The 17,155-nt window shown below is 47.0% G+C and overlaps 1 protein-coding gene across 4 annotated transcripts in view; it reads left to right on the top strand.

Moving 5' to 3' along the window:
- Positions 1-17,155, top strand: part of MYLK (myosin light chain kinase) — a 265,262-nt gene that overhangs the window by 53,476 nt on the left and 194,631 nt on the right. For 3 of the 4 annotated variants that reach the window (XM_024756505.1, XM_024756502.1, XM_024756501.1), the window contains exon 3: positions 9,582-9,671. The exons of the other annotated variant lie outside the window; for it this stretch is intronic. The gene's annotated coding sequence lies outside the window, so the exon portion shown is untranslated. The remainder of the gene's footprint in view (positions 1-9,581; positions 9,672-17,155) is intronic. 4 annotated transcript variants of the gene reach the window in all.

The following is a 17,155-nucleotide window of genomic DNA, read 5'->3' as shown; positions in this document are numbered from 1 at the left end:
GGACCAGGCTGAGGGGTGGGCGCCATGGGCTGCCTGCATGTGGGTTCTGCGGTGCATGGGACGTGGGCTGGGTCCTGGGACAGTGGGGGCCGGGGGCTCACTCACTCCTGAGGACAGTCTTCTCCCAGATTTGGGTACTTTCTCCCCGTCCTGTGGGCATCCCCTTCCCCTGGCTGTGTCACCAAAGCCGGGCCCCTCCAGAGACCCCAATGGCCTCCTGAGAGGCCTGCCGGCTGTCCTTCCTCCCTCATCCCTGCTAGGGCCTCTCCCCAGACACTGCACCCTCACCCCAGCGCCATCCTCCCTGGCACTCCTGCATCTGTCCTCTGTGGGGGAAGGAAGCACCTTGTTCTGGTTCTCCTCGTAACCATTGTTCCTGAACTCTAAACCCATAGCCGCCCACACGTGGTCATAAAAGCAACAATTGTTGACCTTGGGACATTTCCAACAGCCTCTCCGGTGATGAGGTCCTCCGGCTGCCGCTTCCACTCCCTGTTGCATGTCTGTCCCCGCCTCGGCTTTCCTGTCCTTTCTGCCGGGCACCAGCCAGGTGGCTGCCAGATCGGCTGCCCCTGCTGCAGTCCAGAGCACTTCAGGAGTGTCCCGGCTGAGGGCTCCCCACGGTGAGGCAGACCTCCAGGACTTCTTTCCTTGTCCTCGCAGCCCAGTTACCACAAGCAGCAGAGGAGACATTGGTGAGTGGGCAGAGTTTAAATTGTGCTGTTGACCCCGCCCGCTCAGTCCGCCCTGAGGAGCTGCCGGAGGGGACCACAGCGCCCAAGGTGAGATGACACCTGGCCGGGTGCCCAGGCAGGTGGGGGTGAAGTCAACATGCTTTAGCATTATCTGTTGGCCTTGGCTTAGCCGGTCAGAATTCTAGAAGTGGTCAAGTCAGTGGGAGCCATCAGTGGAGCCAGCCAGGAATCAAGATTGCTTAAGTGTCTGCTGGGTGCCCTGGCCTCTGCTAGAAGCTATTCGTACTGCCAAACTGTGGTGCTCCAGCTTCCCGACTGCCCCAGGCTTCTTCCTCCACCGCTCCAGGAGGCTGCTGTGATGAACGCCACTTGTTTTTTTGTTTGAAATTAATTAATTAATTAATATTTATTTTTGGCTGCATTGGGCCTTCGTTGCTGTACATGGGCTTTCTCTAATTGCAGCGAACCGGGGCTACTCTTCGTTGCGGTGCGCAGGCTTCTTATTGTGGTGGCTCCTCTTGTTGCAGAGCACGGGCTCTAGACGCACGGGCTCAGTAGTTGTGGTGCATGGGCTTAGTTGCTCCGAGGCATTTTGGATCTTCCCGGACCAGAGATCAAACCTGTGTCCCCTGCATTGGCAGGCGGATTCTTAGCCACTGTGCCACCAGGGAAGTCCCTCCATTCGGTTTTGATTTCCCCTTTGACCCTGTGTTTCCTTGTCAAGCAGACCTCATTGGGGTTGGCACACAGGTAGAATTCCGTGTTAATGTGGGCCCAGCTATTCCGGGTGCTGACCAAGAGCTGCACAGACATGGTCACCTCCACTCTGTTTAGTGAGAAGTCCTGTGTTAGGGTAACATAGAGTGAGTGTTTAGATGGGGACTTCTTTGGGCAGCTATTCAATGGTGAATAATATTGCAAATAATATTCTGAAATATATTTCTCAATAGTATTTCAAACATGTCAGTGATCTTTTCGGATTTCCTATGTGTTATTTGAGGGGGGTCGGGATTCATTGCTTTTTGCAGGTTTAGCCAGTGAGGGAGATGGGTTTTCTGTTGCCACCATGCTGACCCTCAGGCTTATAGCGTGTCAGGGGTCCTCAGCCAATGTCAGCCAGGGGGCCATCTGTTCACTCTCAGTGCAAAGGAGGCTGATGGGGCCACAACCAATTCTAGTGAAGCAAAGAGTGTGAGAAGGAAGAGGAAGGGAAAGAGGAATTAGTGAAAGGAAGCGTGGCCTGTGATTTTATAGCGCTGATTGTTTTCCCCATGGTTCTAAAGGTGCTTTGAGCTATGGCCCCATCACTGAAGTGAGAGAGTAGCCTCTTAGACTACTTGGAAAGGCAAAAAAAAGTATGTAGGGGCTGCACTTTCATTAAGAAAATAAATCCTGTAACTTTAAAGGAATTAAAAAAAAATGACAGTGAGGTTGGACTCTGAAGTGGCTGATAAAGAAAAAAAGTAGTGGTGTCCTACTGCTGCCTGAAAGAAAATACAGAACCTGCATCTGAGATGGGAGGCATTATTTTAGTATTCAGGGGAGGCTGGATCAAAGTGAACACTCTGTATGTCTGAGCATGGCTCCCTTGGAAGGCGAAGCCTTAAAGCCATGACTTTGTGAAGCAGCAGAGGCAGAAGATCAAAGGATGGAGAAATTAACGCAAATTGCTTTATTTTTATTTATTTATTTATTTGCGGTACGCGGGCTTCTCACTGTTGTGGCCTCTCCTGTTGTGGAGCATAGGCTCCGGACGCGCAGGCTCAGCGGCCATGGCTCATGGGCCCAGGCGCTCCGCGGCATGTGGGATCTTCCCGGACCGGGGCACGAACCCATGTCCCCTGCATCGGCAGGTGGACTCTCAACCACTGTGCCACCAGGGAAGCCCAAGTTGCTTTATTTTAAAGGCAGGCTTGCCTTGGCTAAAATGGGGCTGAAGGTAGAGCCACTGGTGCTGAGAGGGCTGTGCATGAAGCCCTTTCTGTGTAGTTACCAACTTTATGCTCAGGACAGGGAAGTTTGCAATGAGGAAAAGAGGACAGGCAAACTTCTGTTGTAAAACCTAGAGCAGATGGGGCTGCAGAAATCATCCTGTACTCTTTTTCCTCCTTAGTGAGGAAACAGGGCCTCATGAGTATAGCCGTTAACCTGGTCGGTGTACAGGCTACCCAGAACTCGGTGCCCTTCTCCAGGGTCCCTTAAAGTCTGAGCCAGTGGACCCCTCATAGATGATGCAGGGACCTTTAGCAAATATTTCTTTCTTTTTAAAAAAATTTATTTATTTATTTTTATTTTTTGTCTGTGTCGGGTCTTTGTTGCTGCGCACGGGCTTTCTCTAGTTGCGGCGAGCGGGGGCTACTCTTTGTTGCAGAGCACGGGCTTCTCATTGTGGAACACGGGCTCTAGGCACGCTGGCTTCAGTAGTTGTGGCACGCGGGCTCAGTAGTTGTGGCGCATGGGATCTAGAGCGCAGGCTCAGTAGTCGTGTCGCACGGGATTCGTTGCTCCGTGGCATGTGGGATCTTTCCGGACCAGGGCTCAAACCCATGTCCCCTGCATTGGCAGGCAGATTCTTAACCACTGCGCCACCAGGGAGGTCCCGCATGTGTGTATTCTTTTTCAGATTCTTTTCCATTATAGATTATCGCAAGAAATTGACTACTGTTCCCTGTGCTATACAGTAGGATCTTGTTGTTTATTTTATATATAGTGTGTATCTGTTAATCACAAGCTCCTAGTTTATCTCCCCTTCCCCTTTTCTAACTGTAAGTTTGTTTTGTGAGTCTGTTTGTGTTTTGTAAATAAGTCATTTGTATCATTTTTTAGATTCCACATATAAGTGATACCGTATGAACTTTGTCTTTGTCTGTCTTACTTCACTTAATGTGATAATCTCTAGGTCCATCCATGTTGCTGCAAATGGCATTATTTCATTCTTTCTTATGGCTGAGTAGTATTCCACTGATTGGGTTTTATTGATCTGTACCTGTGGGGGTAACCAGGTGTGAAGGTCTGGCCACCTCTGACTGGGGACAGTCTGTTGTGGAACAGCCTCAAACCCCCCTAAGAGTTGAGTACATTAGGAGTTAATCTGCGTAGGTAGAGAGATGAGTTTTCTGACAATCGGGAGTCTGGGATGAGATTTGGATCCTGTCCTGTCTCTTACACAGACATAATGAAACCAGAGGACCGTTGGATCATAGGAAAGCATAGAAGCAGTTTCTGGATGTGACACTGTGAGGGCTTTGAAGAGATGGGAGGCCACCTTGAGGAGGCAGGACCAGAAGTTGAGAGCCCTCTATAACACAAGGGAGACTTGGGGTGTGGGATGAGAGTTGAAGCTGGTAATAAGCCTGCAAGCCAAGGATCCATCCCCTGGAGTTATCCTGGGAACCTAATTACTAAACTCTCCTGGGTAATCCTTGACCATGGGGCCTGATAAAGTCCAAGCTTACTGCTGAAACTATGTTATTATTCATTTGATATCCATTAAAGCCATCACAGATTAATTATGTTTCAAAAGAAAGAAAACTATACCACAGTTCTGCAAGTAACTTATGACCAGATGTTGAGATCTTGGTATACCCAGTCATGCTTAAAAATATTGTAAGAAATCTTCAGACAGTAAAATCTAAAAATAAAACCCCCTCAATTTAAAAAGATGAATAAGAGAAAAAGCCTTGTAGTTCAAGAGATTTATTGGCTCACTTATTTTTATTTATTTTTGAAAAGAATCATGTTATAATTTAATGCCAGATGCTGAGACCCAGATATACCCAGTTTTGTGGTGGAGAGGGAGGGTACATATAAAATGCAAGAAAGTACCCAAGGGACAAAACAATGAAAATCACTGGTTGCTTATCTGAATAGTCAGTGGGTACCTGTGAGCTAGAGTTTGTCACGTGCATGAATCCTTGATCTGAAAATGAGGGACAGTGGTAGTGGCAGTGGTAGAGGATGGGAGTAAAGATCTTGTCCCACTAATTTACGGTGTCTGAAGAAGATTTGGAACCACTGACAGCTTCATATCTACCGGCCTCCTACTAAGCTACCTGGGGTGAGTTGAAATTGCATTTCATAACATTGTCCCTAACTGTGCCCCTGTCTTTCTTAGTGCCAGAGATGAGTCTGAAGCACATACATGGCAGTATGTGCACTTCCCTACCCCGTTCACACAGCTGCCTTCTCAGATCTCGACTTGCTCTGGGTTACAACCTTAGTGGTTTTAGGACAGATTTCCCAGCAGGACATGGGTGTTCTTACCTCTTCTTCCTAACTACACCAGCTGGTGTCCTGCTGATCTTCAGCTGTGTCACATCCCGTAGGTCACACATCTCTACCTTTTGGAAGTAGAGGTGTTAATACAGAGGCTCACCCAGTGCTCTCAGTAAAGGGTAAGGGGAGAACAAAGAGCATCCTAGGATGATTGTAGAACTCACCGTGCTCTTAGCCACAAATTGAATGAAGGTAGAAACCTGTCAAGAGCTTTATACAATTCAAACTGGTGTCTCATGCTATGGATGAGAACCTAGATTTAGAAGGAGGGTCTGCCTGGTCTGGTGGGAGAAGTGAGTGGAACGGGAGGAGAGACTGTGGTCTGTGCACCTCTGACAGAGGCACTGGAAAGGGGGACCTTCAAGTTCAGAAGATGTCTCCCCTCAAAAAACCTTTAGAAGACACCTCAAATGAATGGAACTTTCAATTAAAATCAAGACGATGAAAATCGAAATGAATAAATAAGGAAATAAATAAAAATTCTTCACTTAGAATTTTTAGAAAATCAGCTAAGTGTAGATAGACTATGATAAGGTTGATGATAATTATTATCTTTACTGTAGGGGTCAGGGGGTGGTTATTTTGTCACTGTCTCTTCTCTAGGTTGTCTTTAATCACTATGGAGGGTCTGAGATTTCACCAATTGGCAAGCTAGTGAGTTTGCTGCCAAGGTTTCATGAATGCTGGCAGAAGATGAGCTCCGTGGGTTAGGGACAGGACTTTATGATTCATAACAATGACAGTGACCAGAGAACCAGCATTTTCTCTCACTGGTTCTTTGAGCTCCAATTTCAATAGGGTGACACCTGCCCACACAGTGGAGAGAACTCCTGAGATTAGGGAACTCATACCTTTTATAATGGACAATAAGCGTGCCTGTTCTTTGCTCCAAAGAAAGACACTCTTTCTTCCAAGGTTGTTTATGATACAAATATTCTTGAAAAGATAATCTGGAGCAAAGGCAGTCAGTGCCTGTGCTTGCCGGATATACAGCACATGAGAGACCCATAGAGAATGGCTCCTAGCTGCTGCATCCGTACAAAGGGGAAGGAAGCTAGTGTATATGGCCTGCTTGTTCTGCACCACGCACTGACCAGGAGACTTCTCACAACTTACCTCATCAAAGCTCAGAGGTGGTACTGTTGTTTTCTGAGTAAGAAAGCTGGTGAGTAACGGGGTATCAGCTGCAGGATTTGCATATGCATCGCATACTTCTTATGCTAAGCATTGTGCCAAGAAATAGCTGAGACTTAATTAGCTGCTTATCAGCTGCCTCGCCAGGCACAGTTCGAAGAGTTCTCTATGAACTGACACACATTTCTCATGCCTAAGGTTATCAGCTGCTGCAGAGGAAACTGCAGAGGAAATTGAGGCATGGGGGATGATGGCGCTGAGATTCAAACCTGTGGTTTATCCACTGTGCTCCTGTGTGCTTTCTTCAGTCCTCAGGGTCACACCCAGGGGGTCCTGGTGAAACTAGCATGAACCCAGAGGATGTGAAACGGTTTGGAAACAATGGCAAGTAGGAACAGTCGAAAGGGTCGAGTGTGTTTCATCTGCAGAAGGATAAAGGATAAATGATGATTGTCTTCAGATATTTGTAGCCATGTCTTGTAGAAAGGTAGAGTTCATGTGGCTCCAGGGGACAGAATTGGGTCCAGTTAGGCAAAGCCATATCACGGCTCAGCAGACCCTGCTGTACACAGTGACTGGAACTCCTTCCCCTGCCACCCCTTCCTGTCGCCTCTCTGAGCATTTTCCCCTGTCAGAGAGGCTCAGAGATTTGAGTTCTAACTCTAGGGAACCCCAGCCTGCCCTAAGGGGGCTGGAGGGGTTAGTCTCAGAGGCATCCCTAGTCCTGCAGTTCCCGGCATTCTTACGGAGGGACCCACCAGGATCTTGGCTAAGTCCTCCCTCCATCCCTGATGGGTTTGGTTCCATCCCTGTAATCAGCAGCCTCATGGCTCAGCCAGGTCCTGGCAATTGTCCACAAACATATCAGTCCCACCCTTGCCCAGTTTGGGGCAGAACAGCATTCCTCTACTGGATGGGAGGTTGAGTTCGAAGATCTCCCTGCACTCTTAACTGTGTCTGTGGTTTTGTGATTTACTCTTTCCTTGTCGAGTAGCCCATGCTTTAAAAAGCAAGTGGGACCAGGCGGTTGGGTCCATTGCTGCTCTGTAAGGACCTGGCTGTGGACCCGTGGTCACTCCCCTGGTCTTGGGCAGCTCCAGTCCTGAGTGGAACAGGTCTGGTCCAGATGCAGGTCCAGGAAGGAATTTGGGGAGATGGTGAAAAATAGGAATGGTGGCAGCTGGTTTAATGGCATCTGTTCCACTCAGCCAGAAACATCTGTCAGAAGCGACAGACACCCTAAATGTGGTCTCAATTAGCCTGTGCGTATCTTTGCAATAAGTGTATTCTCATCAAAGGATTTTAGAGAGTGATGTTTAGCCCCATGTAAAGGGCATGATCAGGATCTGATCTCTGATCCCGAAATAATGTCTCTGCTATCCCAGATGTCGGGAGTAACTAAAAATATACTTAAAACTCTGAGGAATTCTTGGTTTACTGGACCCATCTCCTTTTTCTATCGACCTCCCTCCGGAAAGCAAGAGAACAAAGAAGTGAGCCAAAAAGCTTTAATTATCTAGTCTGCTGACATTATTTTATCTGAGCCGCCGATATTAAATTTGCACAGCGTTGCATTTCAATCCCAGAGCTAAGAGCAACCTCTGCACACTTGGGCCTTTGTCCTGCTGCTCGTTGTGGCCAGTATTCTGTTTTCTACCCCATCCCACCCTCCCTCAGATTTCTTAAATTCCGGAGTTCTGGGTGGCACTGGAAATTATCTGTCTGTGGAATGTCCATACTTTAGGAAAGTCCCTGAACTTGTGTGTTTATTCCCTAGTTCCGTCCCCCTCAACTCATCGTGGCCATTTGTGGTTGAGTTCTGGCATGTGCCCATCATTGAACAAACCTGGATGTGGTAGGAGCATTTTGCCCTGTTTCTATCACTGACATAAATGAAATTCTATCAGTTTCTATCATTGACATGTGGAGAAGGAAGAGAAAGTCTGGCTGGTTTGTTTTTTTCTTCCTTCATATACAAATTTAATTTTCCCTGTTATATCTTTAACATTTCTGGCCTGTCAAATGTACCTTCAATTTCAGTTTGGTTCTCTGGACTGTGACCTTTCACCTGGTTTAATGTTGACACAGTCACCTATTAGCTGGTTTATTTAGCACCCAATTGATGCTATTGTTATTGCTACAACTAGGTCACATTTACTGAGGGCTTCTGGTGTGCCAAGGACTGTGCGGAGGGCTTCCATCTTCAAGCCTCTTCAAGCAAGTAACTGTTACAATCCTGCCCATTTTACAAGTGAGGACACAGGCTGAGAGGAGAAAACATTTGGTGAAGGTCCTACAGCAGAGCTGGGATTGGAAGCCAGGCACCGTGGCCCCAGAGTTGGTTAATTTCACGCCCTTTTTCAAACCACCCACAGGCCCTCTGCTGTGCATACAAGTGTCCCCACTAATGCTCCAGGGAGTGTCAGTGTCTTTATGAAACCCCATCCCCAGCAAGTGTTTAATAAGAAGTGACTGTGCAGGACACCACCATGGAGATACAGCGATGTCCAAACCTGAGCCCTTCCCCCCCACCCTCCAGGGCACTGCGGAGACAGAGCCTCCACAGTCAGAGCTAGGGCGCTGTCTCAGGGCCTTCTCGGCCTGGTGATAGTGATCCTGTAAGCTAGAGATGCCTGGGGGCACTCCCCTGGGCCATGCTACTTGTGGTGGCCCCCCACAGACATTTTTTCCACCTGGAGCCAATGTTGTGGCTGGACCGACCCTTGTGGTTCTTACTAAGACTGCAAGACGCAGCTCAGTAACAACCATCAGGGAACTTAGAAAAGACAAGGCTTATTGCTCGCAGGTCCCTGAGGATGCAAGGCCTCCCTGGGACCACACAGCGAGGGGTGGGGGGAGAGAGGGAGAGAGAGCACGAGATCGAGCAGACCTGTGGTTCTGCCTTTATTGGGGTCGAGGGTTGGAGGACCTAGGGTTTCAAGTGTTCACTCTTTATTGGTGAATGTAAAGCATAAAAGCAGGAATTAAAGCACAGGAAGGGAAAAACCGTCGAACGGTCAGTTATCTAGGTCACCAGAGCTCTCTCTAAAAAAAAGGGAACCTCATGGGTGGGGCGGCCTGGCTGTTTATCAAGTCCTGTAGCTGGCATTGTGTTTATTCCAAATGGCTGTCTTTGAAGTGGAGGCCTCAGCAATCAAAAGCTACATGTCAGGCACTTATATCACAATCAGAAAAGCTAGTTGTCAGGCACCTTTGTCTCTTGTGTTTGCTGCTCTGTCTCTAGGGTCTAGAATAGCACCTGGCAGGTAGTGAGCTGTCAAAACATATGCGGTAAGTAAACGAACTACTAATTAAAACAAAGCCACGGACGATTTTACAAATAAATGAAAGAATACATTAATTCCAGGAAAGTGTGAAGGACATAAACTGAGATTAAAGGATGGCCTTTTAAACTATGTGCAATGAGCTGTATGAAAAATTCCACGTATTGTCCTCGTTTTCTGTATTTTATCACAGATTGGAAAGTTTGTCGGAGTCTGTGCTTAAGAACCTGTGTCATAAATCCTGCTGGCAAGGCCTTAGAGAAGAGGATACCCTGAGGTTAAGGTAGGACTCAGCTGGGCAGAAAAGGCTCAGAGGCATCCGGGGCTGCCCCCACTGGCAGGATTACAGAGGAGAGAGAGCAGAGGCCCCATGTTTTGCTTGATAACAATAGTTGTTTTGAACTTCATGACTCCTTGGGGTGGGATCCTTCCCTGTCTTGCTCAATACTTGCCTCATTTCCCAAGCCTTGCCTAACTTGGTCAGATATCTAAGTGCACATCCCTTCAAACTGTGCAGGAATCCCTGGACCTGGCTCATACCTGGGCCCTGGCACCAGATCAAGGAGCTCAAGATCAAACTGGGGCTGAGGAAGGAGAGCAAAATATTTGGGGAGCCAGGAGTCACCCCAGGTAGTACATTGACAGAAATTAAGAGGACCTAGATTTGAGAGCCATAAAAATTTCTAGCACTTTGACTTAGTAATCGAAATTCTTGAAATATATCTTGAGTAGATATAATCTAGAGTGAAGGAGAAGTTATGTTCATGAAATTGTGACTTGTGATGTTTTTTGTTTTAGTGAAATTGGAAACAACCTAAATGGTAAATAACAGGGACGTGATTGAGTAAATGATGGTTCATCCACTTGATGGAATGTTACAAAGTTATTAAAAATGAGACTTAGGAAGAATGTTCCGTAACCAGGAAAAATATTGTGGTTTAGCATGAACAAAAGTATGAAGATGAAGGCAATGATAGTGTATATGTATAATTTTGTTTTAAAAAGTACATATATAGAAAAATACTGGGAAAATATATTAAAAACGACAGCATTTATGTTAGGAAAAAAGTTTGCAATCATTTGCAATCATACTTACAACCAGACTTTCAGCAAATATTATTTACTCATGAACAATGACAAAAGTGGATGGAACAAAGGAACTAGAGTGAGTTTAAAGTTCATGCAAAAAGTCAGCAAACAGTGCAGAAAAGGGAACCCTCCTACACTGTTGGTGAGAATGTAAATTGGTGCAGCCACTATGGAGAACAGCATCGAGGTTCCTTAAAAACCTAAACACAGAGCTGCCATATGATCCAGCAATCCCACTCTTGGGCATATATCCAAAAAAGACAAAAACTCTAATTCGAAAAGATACAAGCACCCCAGTGTTCATAGCAGCACAGTTTATAATAGCCAAGACACGGAAACAACCCAAGTGGCCATCAACAGGTGATTGGTTAAAGAAAATGTGGTATATATATAATGGAACATTAGTCAACCATAAAAAGGAATGAAATATTGCCATTTGCAGCAACATGGATGGACCTAGAGAATATCATACTAAATGAAGTAAGTCAGACAGAGAAAGACAAATATTATGCGATATCACTTATATGTGGAATCTAAAAAATAATACAAATGAATCTATATATAAGACAGTATACAAGACAAAAACAGACTCACAGATATAGAAAACAAACTTATGGTTACCAAAGGGGAGGAGGGATAAATTAGGAGGGTGGGGTTAACACATACAAACTACTGTACCTAAAATAGATAAGCAGCAAGGATTACTGTATAGCACAGGGAACTATATTCAATATCTTATAATAACCTATAATGGAAAATAATCTGAAAAAAATATATATAACTGAATCACTTTGCTGTATACCTGAAACTAACACAGTATTGTAAATCAACTATAGTTCAAAAAAACAAGTCAGAAACTAAGACACTGATGGTCTAGAAAAGGAGCAAGGACAGATATGAGAACATGTCCAAATATAACCCAGTGCGTGAAATAACATAACAGTTTCCTGGACTGAGGGCATGTGAAGTACAAGCTTGGCCAGAACAGAGTGAACGTGGCCAGGGAAAACATCCTTGAAGTCATGTGTCACATCCAGACTTAGGGAGATGGTGGGAGTGATTAGGGTGGTCACACACATCCTATTTCCCCTGGACAGTCCCGGCATAAGTGTTAGTAGTTCCTCTCTTCACTCTCAGAAGAGTCCTGGTTTGGGTAATATGTCATGTGGTCACCCTAGTTATTGAAAAGGAAGGAGGAGGACAATCTAGGTTGATGGTAATTGCTCTGCCGGTTTCCTCTAGTGCATAAGAGCTGGTGAGTTAAGATTCCCTGATGCTGAGGCAGGCCCAGGCCTGATGGAGAAGTGGCCCATTTGAATACAGCTCTGCTTCCTGATTAGTTGTAGGATAATCACCGTGGTTATTCCTAAGCTGCTGTAGCATGTAGCTAGAATTCATATTTCACTCTGACCCAGGAGCTCCTCTTTCACTTCCATCCTTCCTTACCTATCTCACAAATTGAGTGCATGACCGTTACAGTTTTCATTGAGCAGAAGAGTATCTACAGTGAGAATAGATAATTTGTCAGCTGAGCCGTCCTCCTATTTGTGTACCTGGGAGCAGTTCTCCCTAGAAAAGTTCTTGAATTTTAATAGAAGAGCCTATATGTGGCTAGTGCAGAAATACATTGAAATGGTAGAAAATAACTTGAAGCAAACAAGAACTCAGCCTGGGAGAGCTCTGTTTCTTTCTTGGTGTCTACCCCGTGTTCCGTTGCCTCTGTCAAGGCTGCCTTACTGGGAACCCCCTTTCAGAGCAGAGCACCAAGCTGACCATCTGTGATGCAGCCTGGGAGCCTAGCCTTAGGTTCAGCTTGCAAGAAAAGTGCAATTGTGGAGGAGGCCCCTCCCCTGTGCCCACAGGAGGACGGGTCTGACCCCGAGTGCCCAGAGATGCCCAGCTGGACCTCGTGGGGCTCGGGGAGTGGACTCAAGGGACGTCCTTTAGGCAGCATCTCCTCACAGTGTCAGCTCAGAGGGGCTTCTGGTCAATGGGGAAGCCATACAGATGCAGCTCACTGTGCACACGAACAGGCAAAGAAATGCTTCAGGGATTGCAGAAGTGAAGAGATAGCTAGCTCTTTCATAGATGGTTTGTCCTGTTGTTTGGTTGAGCATTGCAGGTGGCAAATGTGGGGATAAGCTAGCTCTCTTTGGCTTTTCCTGGGCTTAAGCAAGAAATTACCTTCTGGAACCTGGATATTATTTTATTTTTCTAGTTAAGAGGTGTGGGAAGAGGGTGGGGGGGAGCATTGTCTCAACTAAGAGAGAGACTTGCCAGGAACCTGCAAAGATCAGCTGAGAGAGAGGACACCCAAGCAAGTACGCACTTGTGTCAAATTGCAGCTTCCCAGAAGCTCACTTTGGCCTAGAAACCAAGAGGAACAAAGCCATCGGGGAGATGGAACCAAGCCCCAGCTAACAGGTGTGAGGGGGAGCAGAGTTCTTCAGTGTAAATAATTTCCCCCCATCAAACACTGGACTCTAGGAAGTCCCAGGGGACTGCTTTCTCTCAGAAAAATCCCGAATTGAGTAATCATAAAAAACCAGAATGAGAGTAAAACTGATTCTTACTTCAAGCGTGAATGATAAATGATTTCATTAGAATAATTAGAAGTACATTATTAATTTAACAGGTCTATTTGGTATGGATAAGCACATTTAGTAGTCCTATTTTGGCCTAATCTACCACACCTGGAGAGGCCTAGCTGGTTGGCTGCTATGTACAGGGGGTGGAAGCTTACCCAAATTGCCCTGGAGAAAATGTTCTAACAGCTAGGATGGCCATTTCAAAGCTTTGCAGTGATGGTAAACAACGTACTTCGTTTCAGAGTCCTGTACCCATCTTATTACCGCGGGGGAGAGAGAACACTTAACACCCAATAAATGCTGGGCCCATGCTCCCCTCTAGGCAAATGCTAAGAAACGAACTGCTGATTTGTGTTGGCTGAGTGTCCCGAGCAGGGTGCAGAACTGTGGGGTTCAGGAGTGGAAAACGGGAAGGGTTTACCAAGTCCCAGTGAACAGGCCAGGGCCCACCAGCTGTTTTACTTCCAATCCCACTTTCCTGGCCCTGTGGTTATATTGTTCTCCTTTGTTGATCTGGCCTCCCCAATAGGATTCCAAGTCCCCTGTCTTCAAGGTCTGTGCTCCCCTGGCCAGGTGTGAGCCCCGCTGACACATGGGGTAGCCCTTGATCTTCCTGCTGGGCCCCTGTTTCCAAGAGAAGATTGGAGGGACAGGGGCCCTCTCCTCCCCACTGGGGCCAGTTGAGCTGACACCTGTGAGCTCAGTCCTCTCTCCAGAGGGTCAGTCAAACTTGGCTGTGTTCCTGCTGATGCACCGTGCTCTCCATTGCCCATCAGTTTTCTCCATGCCCTTTCCTCCGGGTTCCCAGGGGTCACCATTTTCTTTCTCAACAGCGCCCGTCCGGAGCAGGTTTGGTGTGGGAGAGGAGAACAGACACATGTTAGCCTTGTCAGTATCTTCAGTGACGCCTGAGGAGGAAGGGAGGGAGACATGATTGGTGGGAAAAGTCCTTACAGGAGAAAATGCGTCACTCTCCGTTATCGTCCATTGTTGCAGATGGTAAGAACTGGATGTTCTCAGCAACATCCCTAATCGCCTGCCGAGACAGAGAAGCAGAGGGCGTCCTTTGGGAGGGAGGAAGGGAGTCAGGCAGGCGTGGTGCGGAAGGGCCTTGAGCCGCAGCCCAGCGTGAGGGGACAGCAGGACAGCCGAGGGCCTGCACACCTGGTGCTTGAGTGGCTTCTCCCGCCTATTCAAGGAGCACGAAAGGGAAGGTGAGAGGCGGTGGCCTGCCCGCCCCCAGCCAATGTCCTGGGTCCCGGAGCCTGTCTAGAAGAGGTGTGAGGGGCTCCCCAGTCAGCAGCTCCGGGGCGAGCCGGGACAGGCTTAGAACATCAGGTGGGGCCTGTGTGAACCTCGAGTGGCTCAGCTTTAAAGAGCCACAGCTGGAGGCGAGACTCTAGAACCTGCAACATGCTCAGGAGGAGCTGCAACAGAGCGGGTGGGAGCTGAGGGGCTGGGCTGGGCTGGGGAGAAGCAAGCAGGCTGTGAGCTGCCTTTAACTACTCTTGGTGGGGGGGGGGGGCTCTCCCCCAGCAGGCTGATGGTTCCTGCTGTCCAGAGGCCTCCTCAAGGCCAAAGTGAGGAGTGCTGGCCCTTCCAAAGCTGCTCCCTGAGTCTCAACTTTCTCGAACTCCTGTCTCTTCACCCCCTGATGTTCTGCTCCCTTTTCCTTCCAACACACAGAGCCGCATGGGGTCCGGGACAGAGCTGGGTAAACACACAGTGATGGGTGTGTGGACAGACTGTGTGTTCTGACCCTTCAGCCAGGATTCTTCCGGCCCTGCTGGGAGCACAGTGTTGATAAACCTGGCTTGATTGGCTCAGGCGATCAACATGGGTACCACAGATAATGTAAATATTCTAAGCAGTCACAACAGAGTCGCATCTTTTCAGCATGCTTTTGTCCAGATGTGGAGTAGGCTTTTTAGACGACATCAGGGACCTAAGAAGTTGGGATCTGGAAGAAGATTCTTATAGATGCGAACCACAGGAATGAATGAACTTCTGGAATTTCCTTGCTGAGAGGGGTGTGCGTGCTTGTGGCTGTGGCTTTTGGCTACTGTGCATACATTCTGCTTCCTGGCATACAGGCCTTAGCTAATGACTAGCAGGCTGGTTGATCAGAACCAGGAGTGACTTGCAATTGTCAAACAAGTTCCCTTAGCACGCCCCCCCCCCCCACCCCCTACCCCAGTCCAGCCCCCTGGCAGGAGGTTAAGGGTAACTTGTCAGAGCTGCTGTCTGCAGACCAAAGTGAATGAGGCCCCCGCAGGTGCTCAGGCTCACAAAGGCTGACAGGATGTGCAAGTCAGGTTATAACTGGTACATTCAGGAGGGATGTTAGAGGTCTTCTAACCCCAGAGAGGTTAGGGTACTCCCACAGAGCCCACTGTTAGCAGATGCTGTCTCTGAAGTTTGGTGGCTCTGGCCTTAAGTTGGGCTCTTCTCTCTGAGCCTCAGTTTTCTTATTGATAGGCCGAGGGTAAGCTAAGGCACCCTTGTGTTCTGGGGCTATGCATAATAATCTAGGACAAGACACCAGCACCCTGGACTCCGACCCACTCCCAGCTCCTCCCTCTTGCATCACTAGCGGTATGACATTGTCACCAAGGCTCTGAACCTTGGACTCAGAGGCCTGGGTTCAAATCCAGCTGATAAGAAGTAGCTGTCATTGTTAGCTTTGCGATTTTGGATATATTGCTCAACTTCTGAGTCTTCTTTTCATCTTTAAAGTGAAAATCATACCTCTTACAGAGTTGCTTTGAAAATGAAAGTTAACTTAAGTAAAACTCTCAGTAGAGTACCTGGCTCGTGGTAAGCGTTCAGTAAATGGATTATTCTTATTAGTAATAGTAGATATTGTGGTTCACGGTCACTTCACTTGGCTGGACCTGAGGTTTCCTTTCTGTGATACAGGGTTTGGGTGGGAGCAGTGCTTCTCTGACTCTGCCATCCCCAGGGAATTGGAGGAAGAACTAGTATTCTGAGGGTGGGGGCTTAGAGTGTAGCCTGAAGCAGCTTGCAGAAAGCATCACATTTCTTTGAAGTCTTAGGGTAATTTGTAAAATCAACTTATAGTTGTCATTTGGTACAACAATGTGAACACATTGGTTCTCATATAGAAATGAGATCTTTGAGTATAGTTGACGTTCCAGGAATGAGTTGCTCCACTCCGGGGTTGGGGGTGTGATGGCATCATTTCTTTTTCTTTTTTTTTTTTTCCTGTGGACTTTGCCTTTTACTTTTAAACACATATATTGGAGTATAATTGCTTTATAATGTTGTGTTCATTTCTGCTGTATAACAAAGTGAAAATCAGCTATACGTACACATATATCCCCATGTCTCCTCTCTCTTGAATCTCCCTCCCTCCCACCCTCCCTATCCCACCCCTCTAGGTGGTCACAAAGCACCGAGCTGATCTCCCTGTGCTATGCGGTTGCTTCCCACTAGCTATCTATTTTACATTTGGTAGTATATATATGTCAATGCTACTCTCTCACTTAGTCCCAACTTACCCTTCCCCTTCCCTGTGTCCTCAAGTCCATTCCCTACATCTGGGTCTTTATTCCTGTCCTGCCTCTAGGTTCATGAGAACTTTTTTTTTTTTGATTCCATATATATGTGTTAGCATACAGTATTTGTTTTTCTCTTTCTGATTTACTTCACTCTGTATGACAGACTCTAGTCCATCCACCTCCCTACAAATAACTCAGTTTCGTTTCTTTTTAATGGTGGAATAATATTCCATTGTATATATTTGCCCCATCTTTATCCATTCATCTGGCAATAGACACTTAGTTTGCTTCCATGTCCTGGCTATTGTAAATAGTGCTGCAGTGAACATTGTGGTACATGTCTCTTTTTGAATTATGGTATTCTCAGGGTATATGCCCAGTAGTGGGATTGCTGCGTCATATGGTAGTTCTATTTTTAGTTTTTTAAGGAACCTCCGTACTGTTCTCCATAGTGACTGTATCAATTTACATTCCCACCAACAGTGCAAGAAGGTTCCCTTTTCTCCACACCCTCTCCAGCATTTATTGTTTGTAGATTTTTTGATAATGGCCATTCTGACCTGTGTGAG

The sequence above is a fragment of the Neophocaena asiaeorientalis genome, unplaced genomic scaffold (assembly GCF_003031525.2).
Source record: "Neophocaena asiaeorientalis asiaeorientalis breed wild unplaced genomic scaffold, Neophocaena_asiaeorientalis_V1.1 scaffold22, whole genome shotgun sequence".
Classification (NCBI taxonomy): domain Eukaryota; kingdom Metazoa; phylum Chordata; class Mammalia; order Artiodactyla; family Phocoenidae; genus Neophocaena; species Neophocaena asiaeorientalis.
This window is presented reverse-complemented; position numbering and strand designations above follow the sequence as displayed.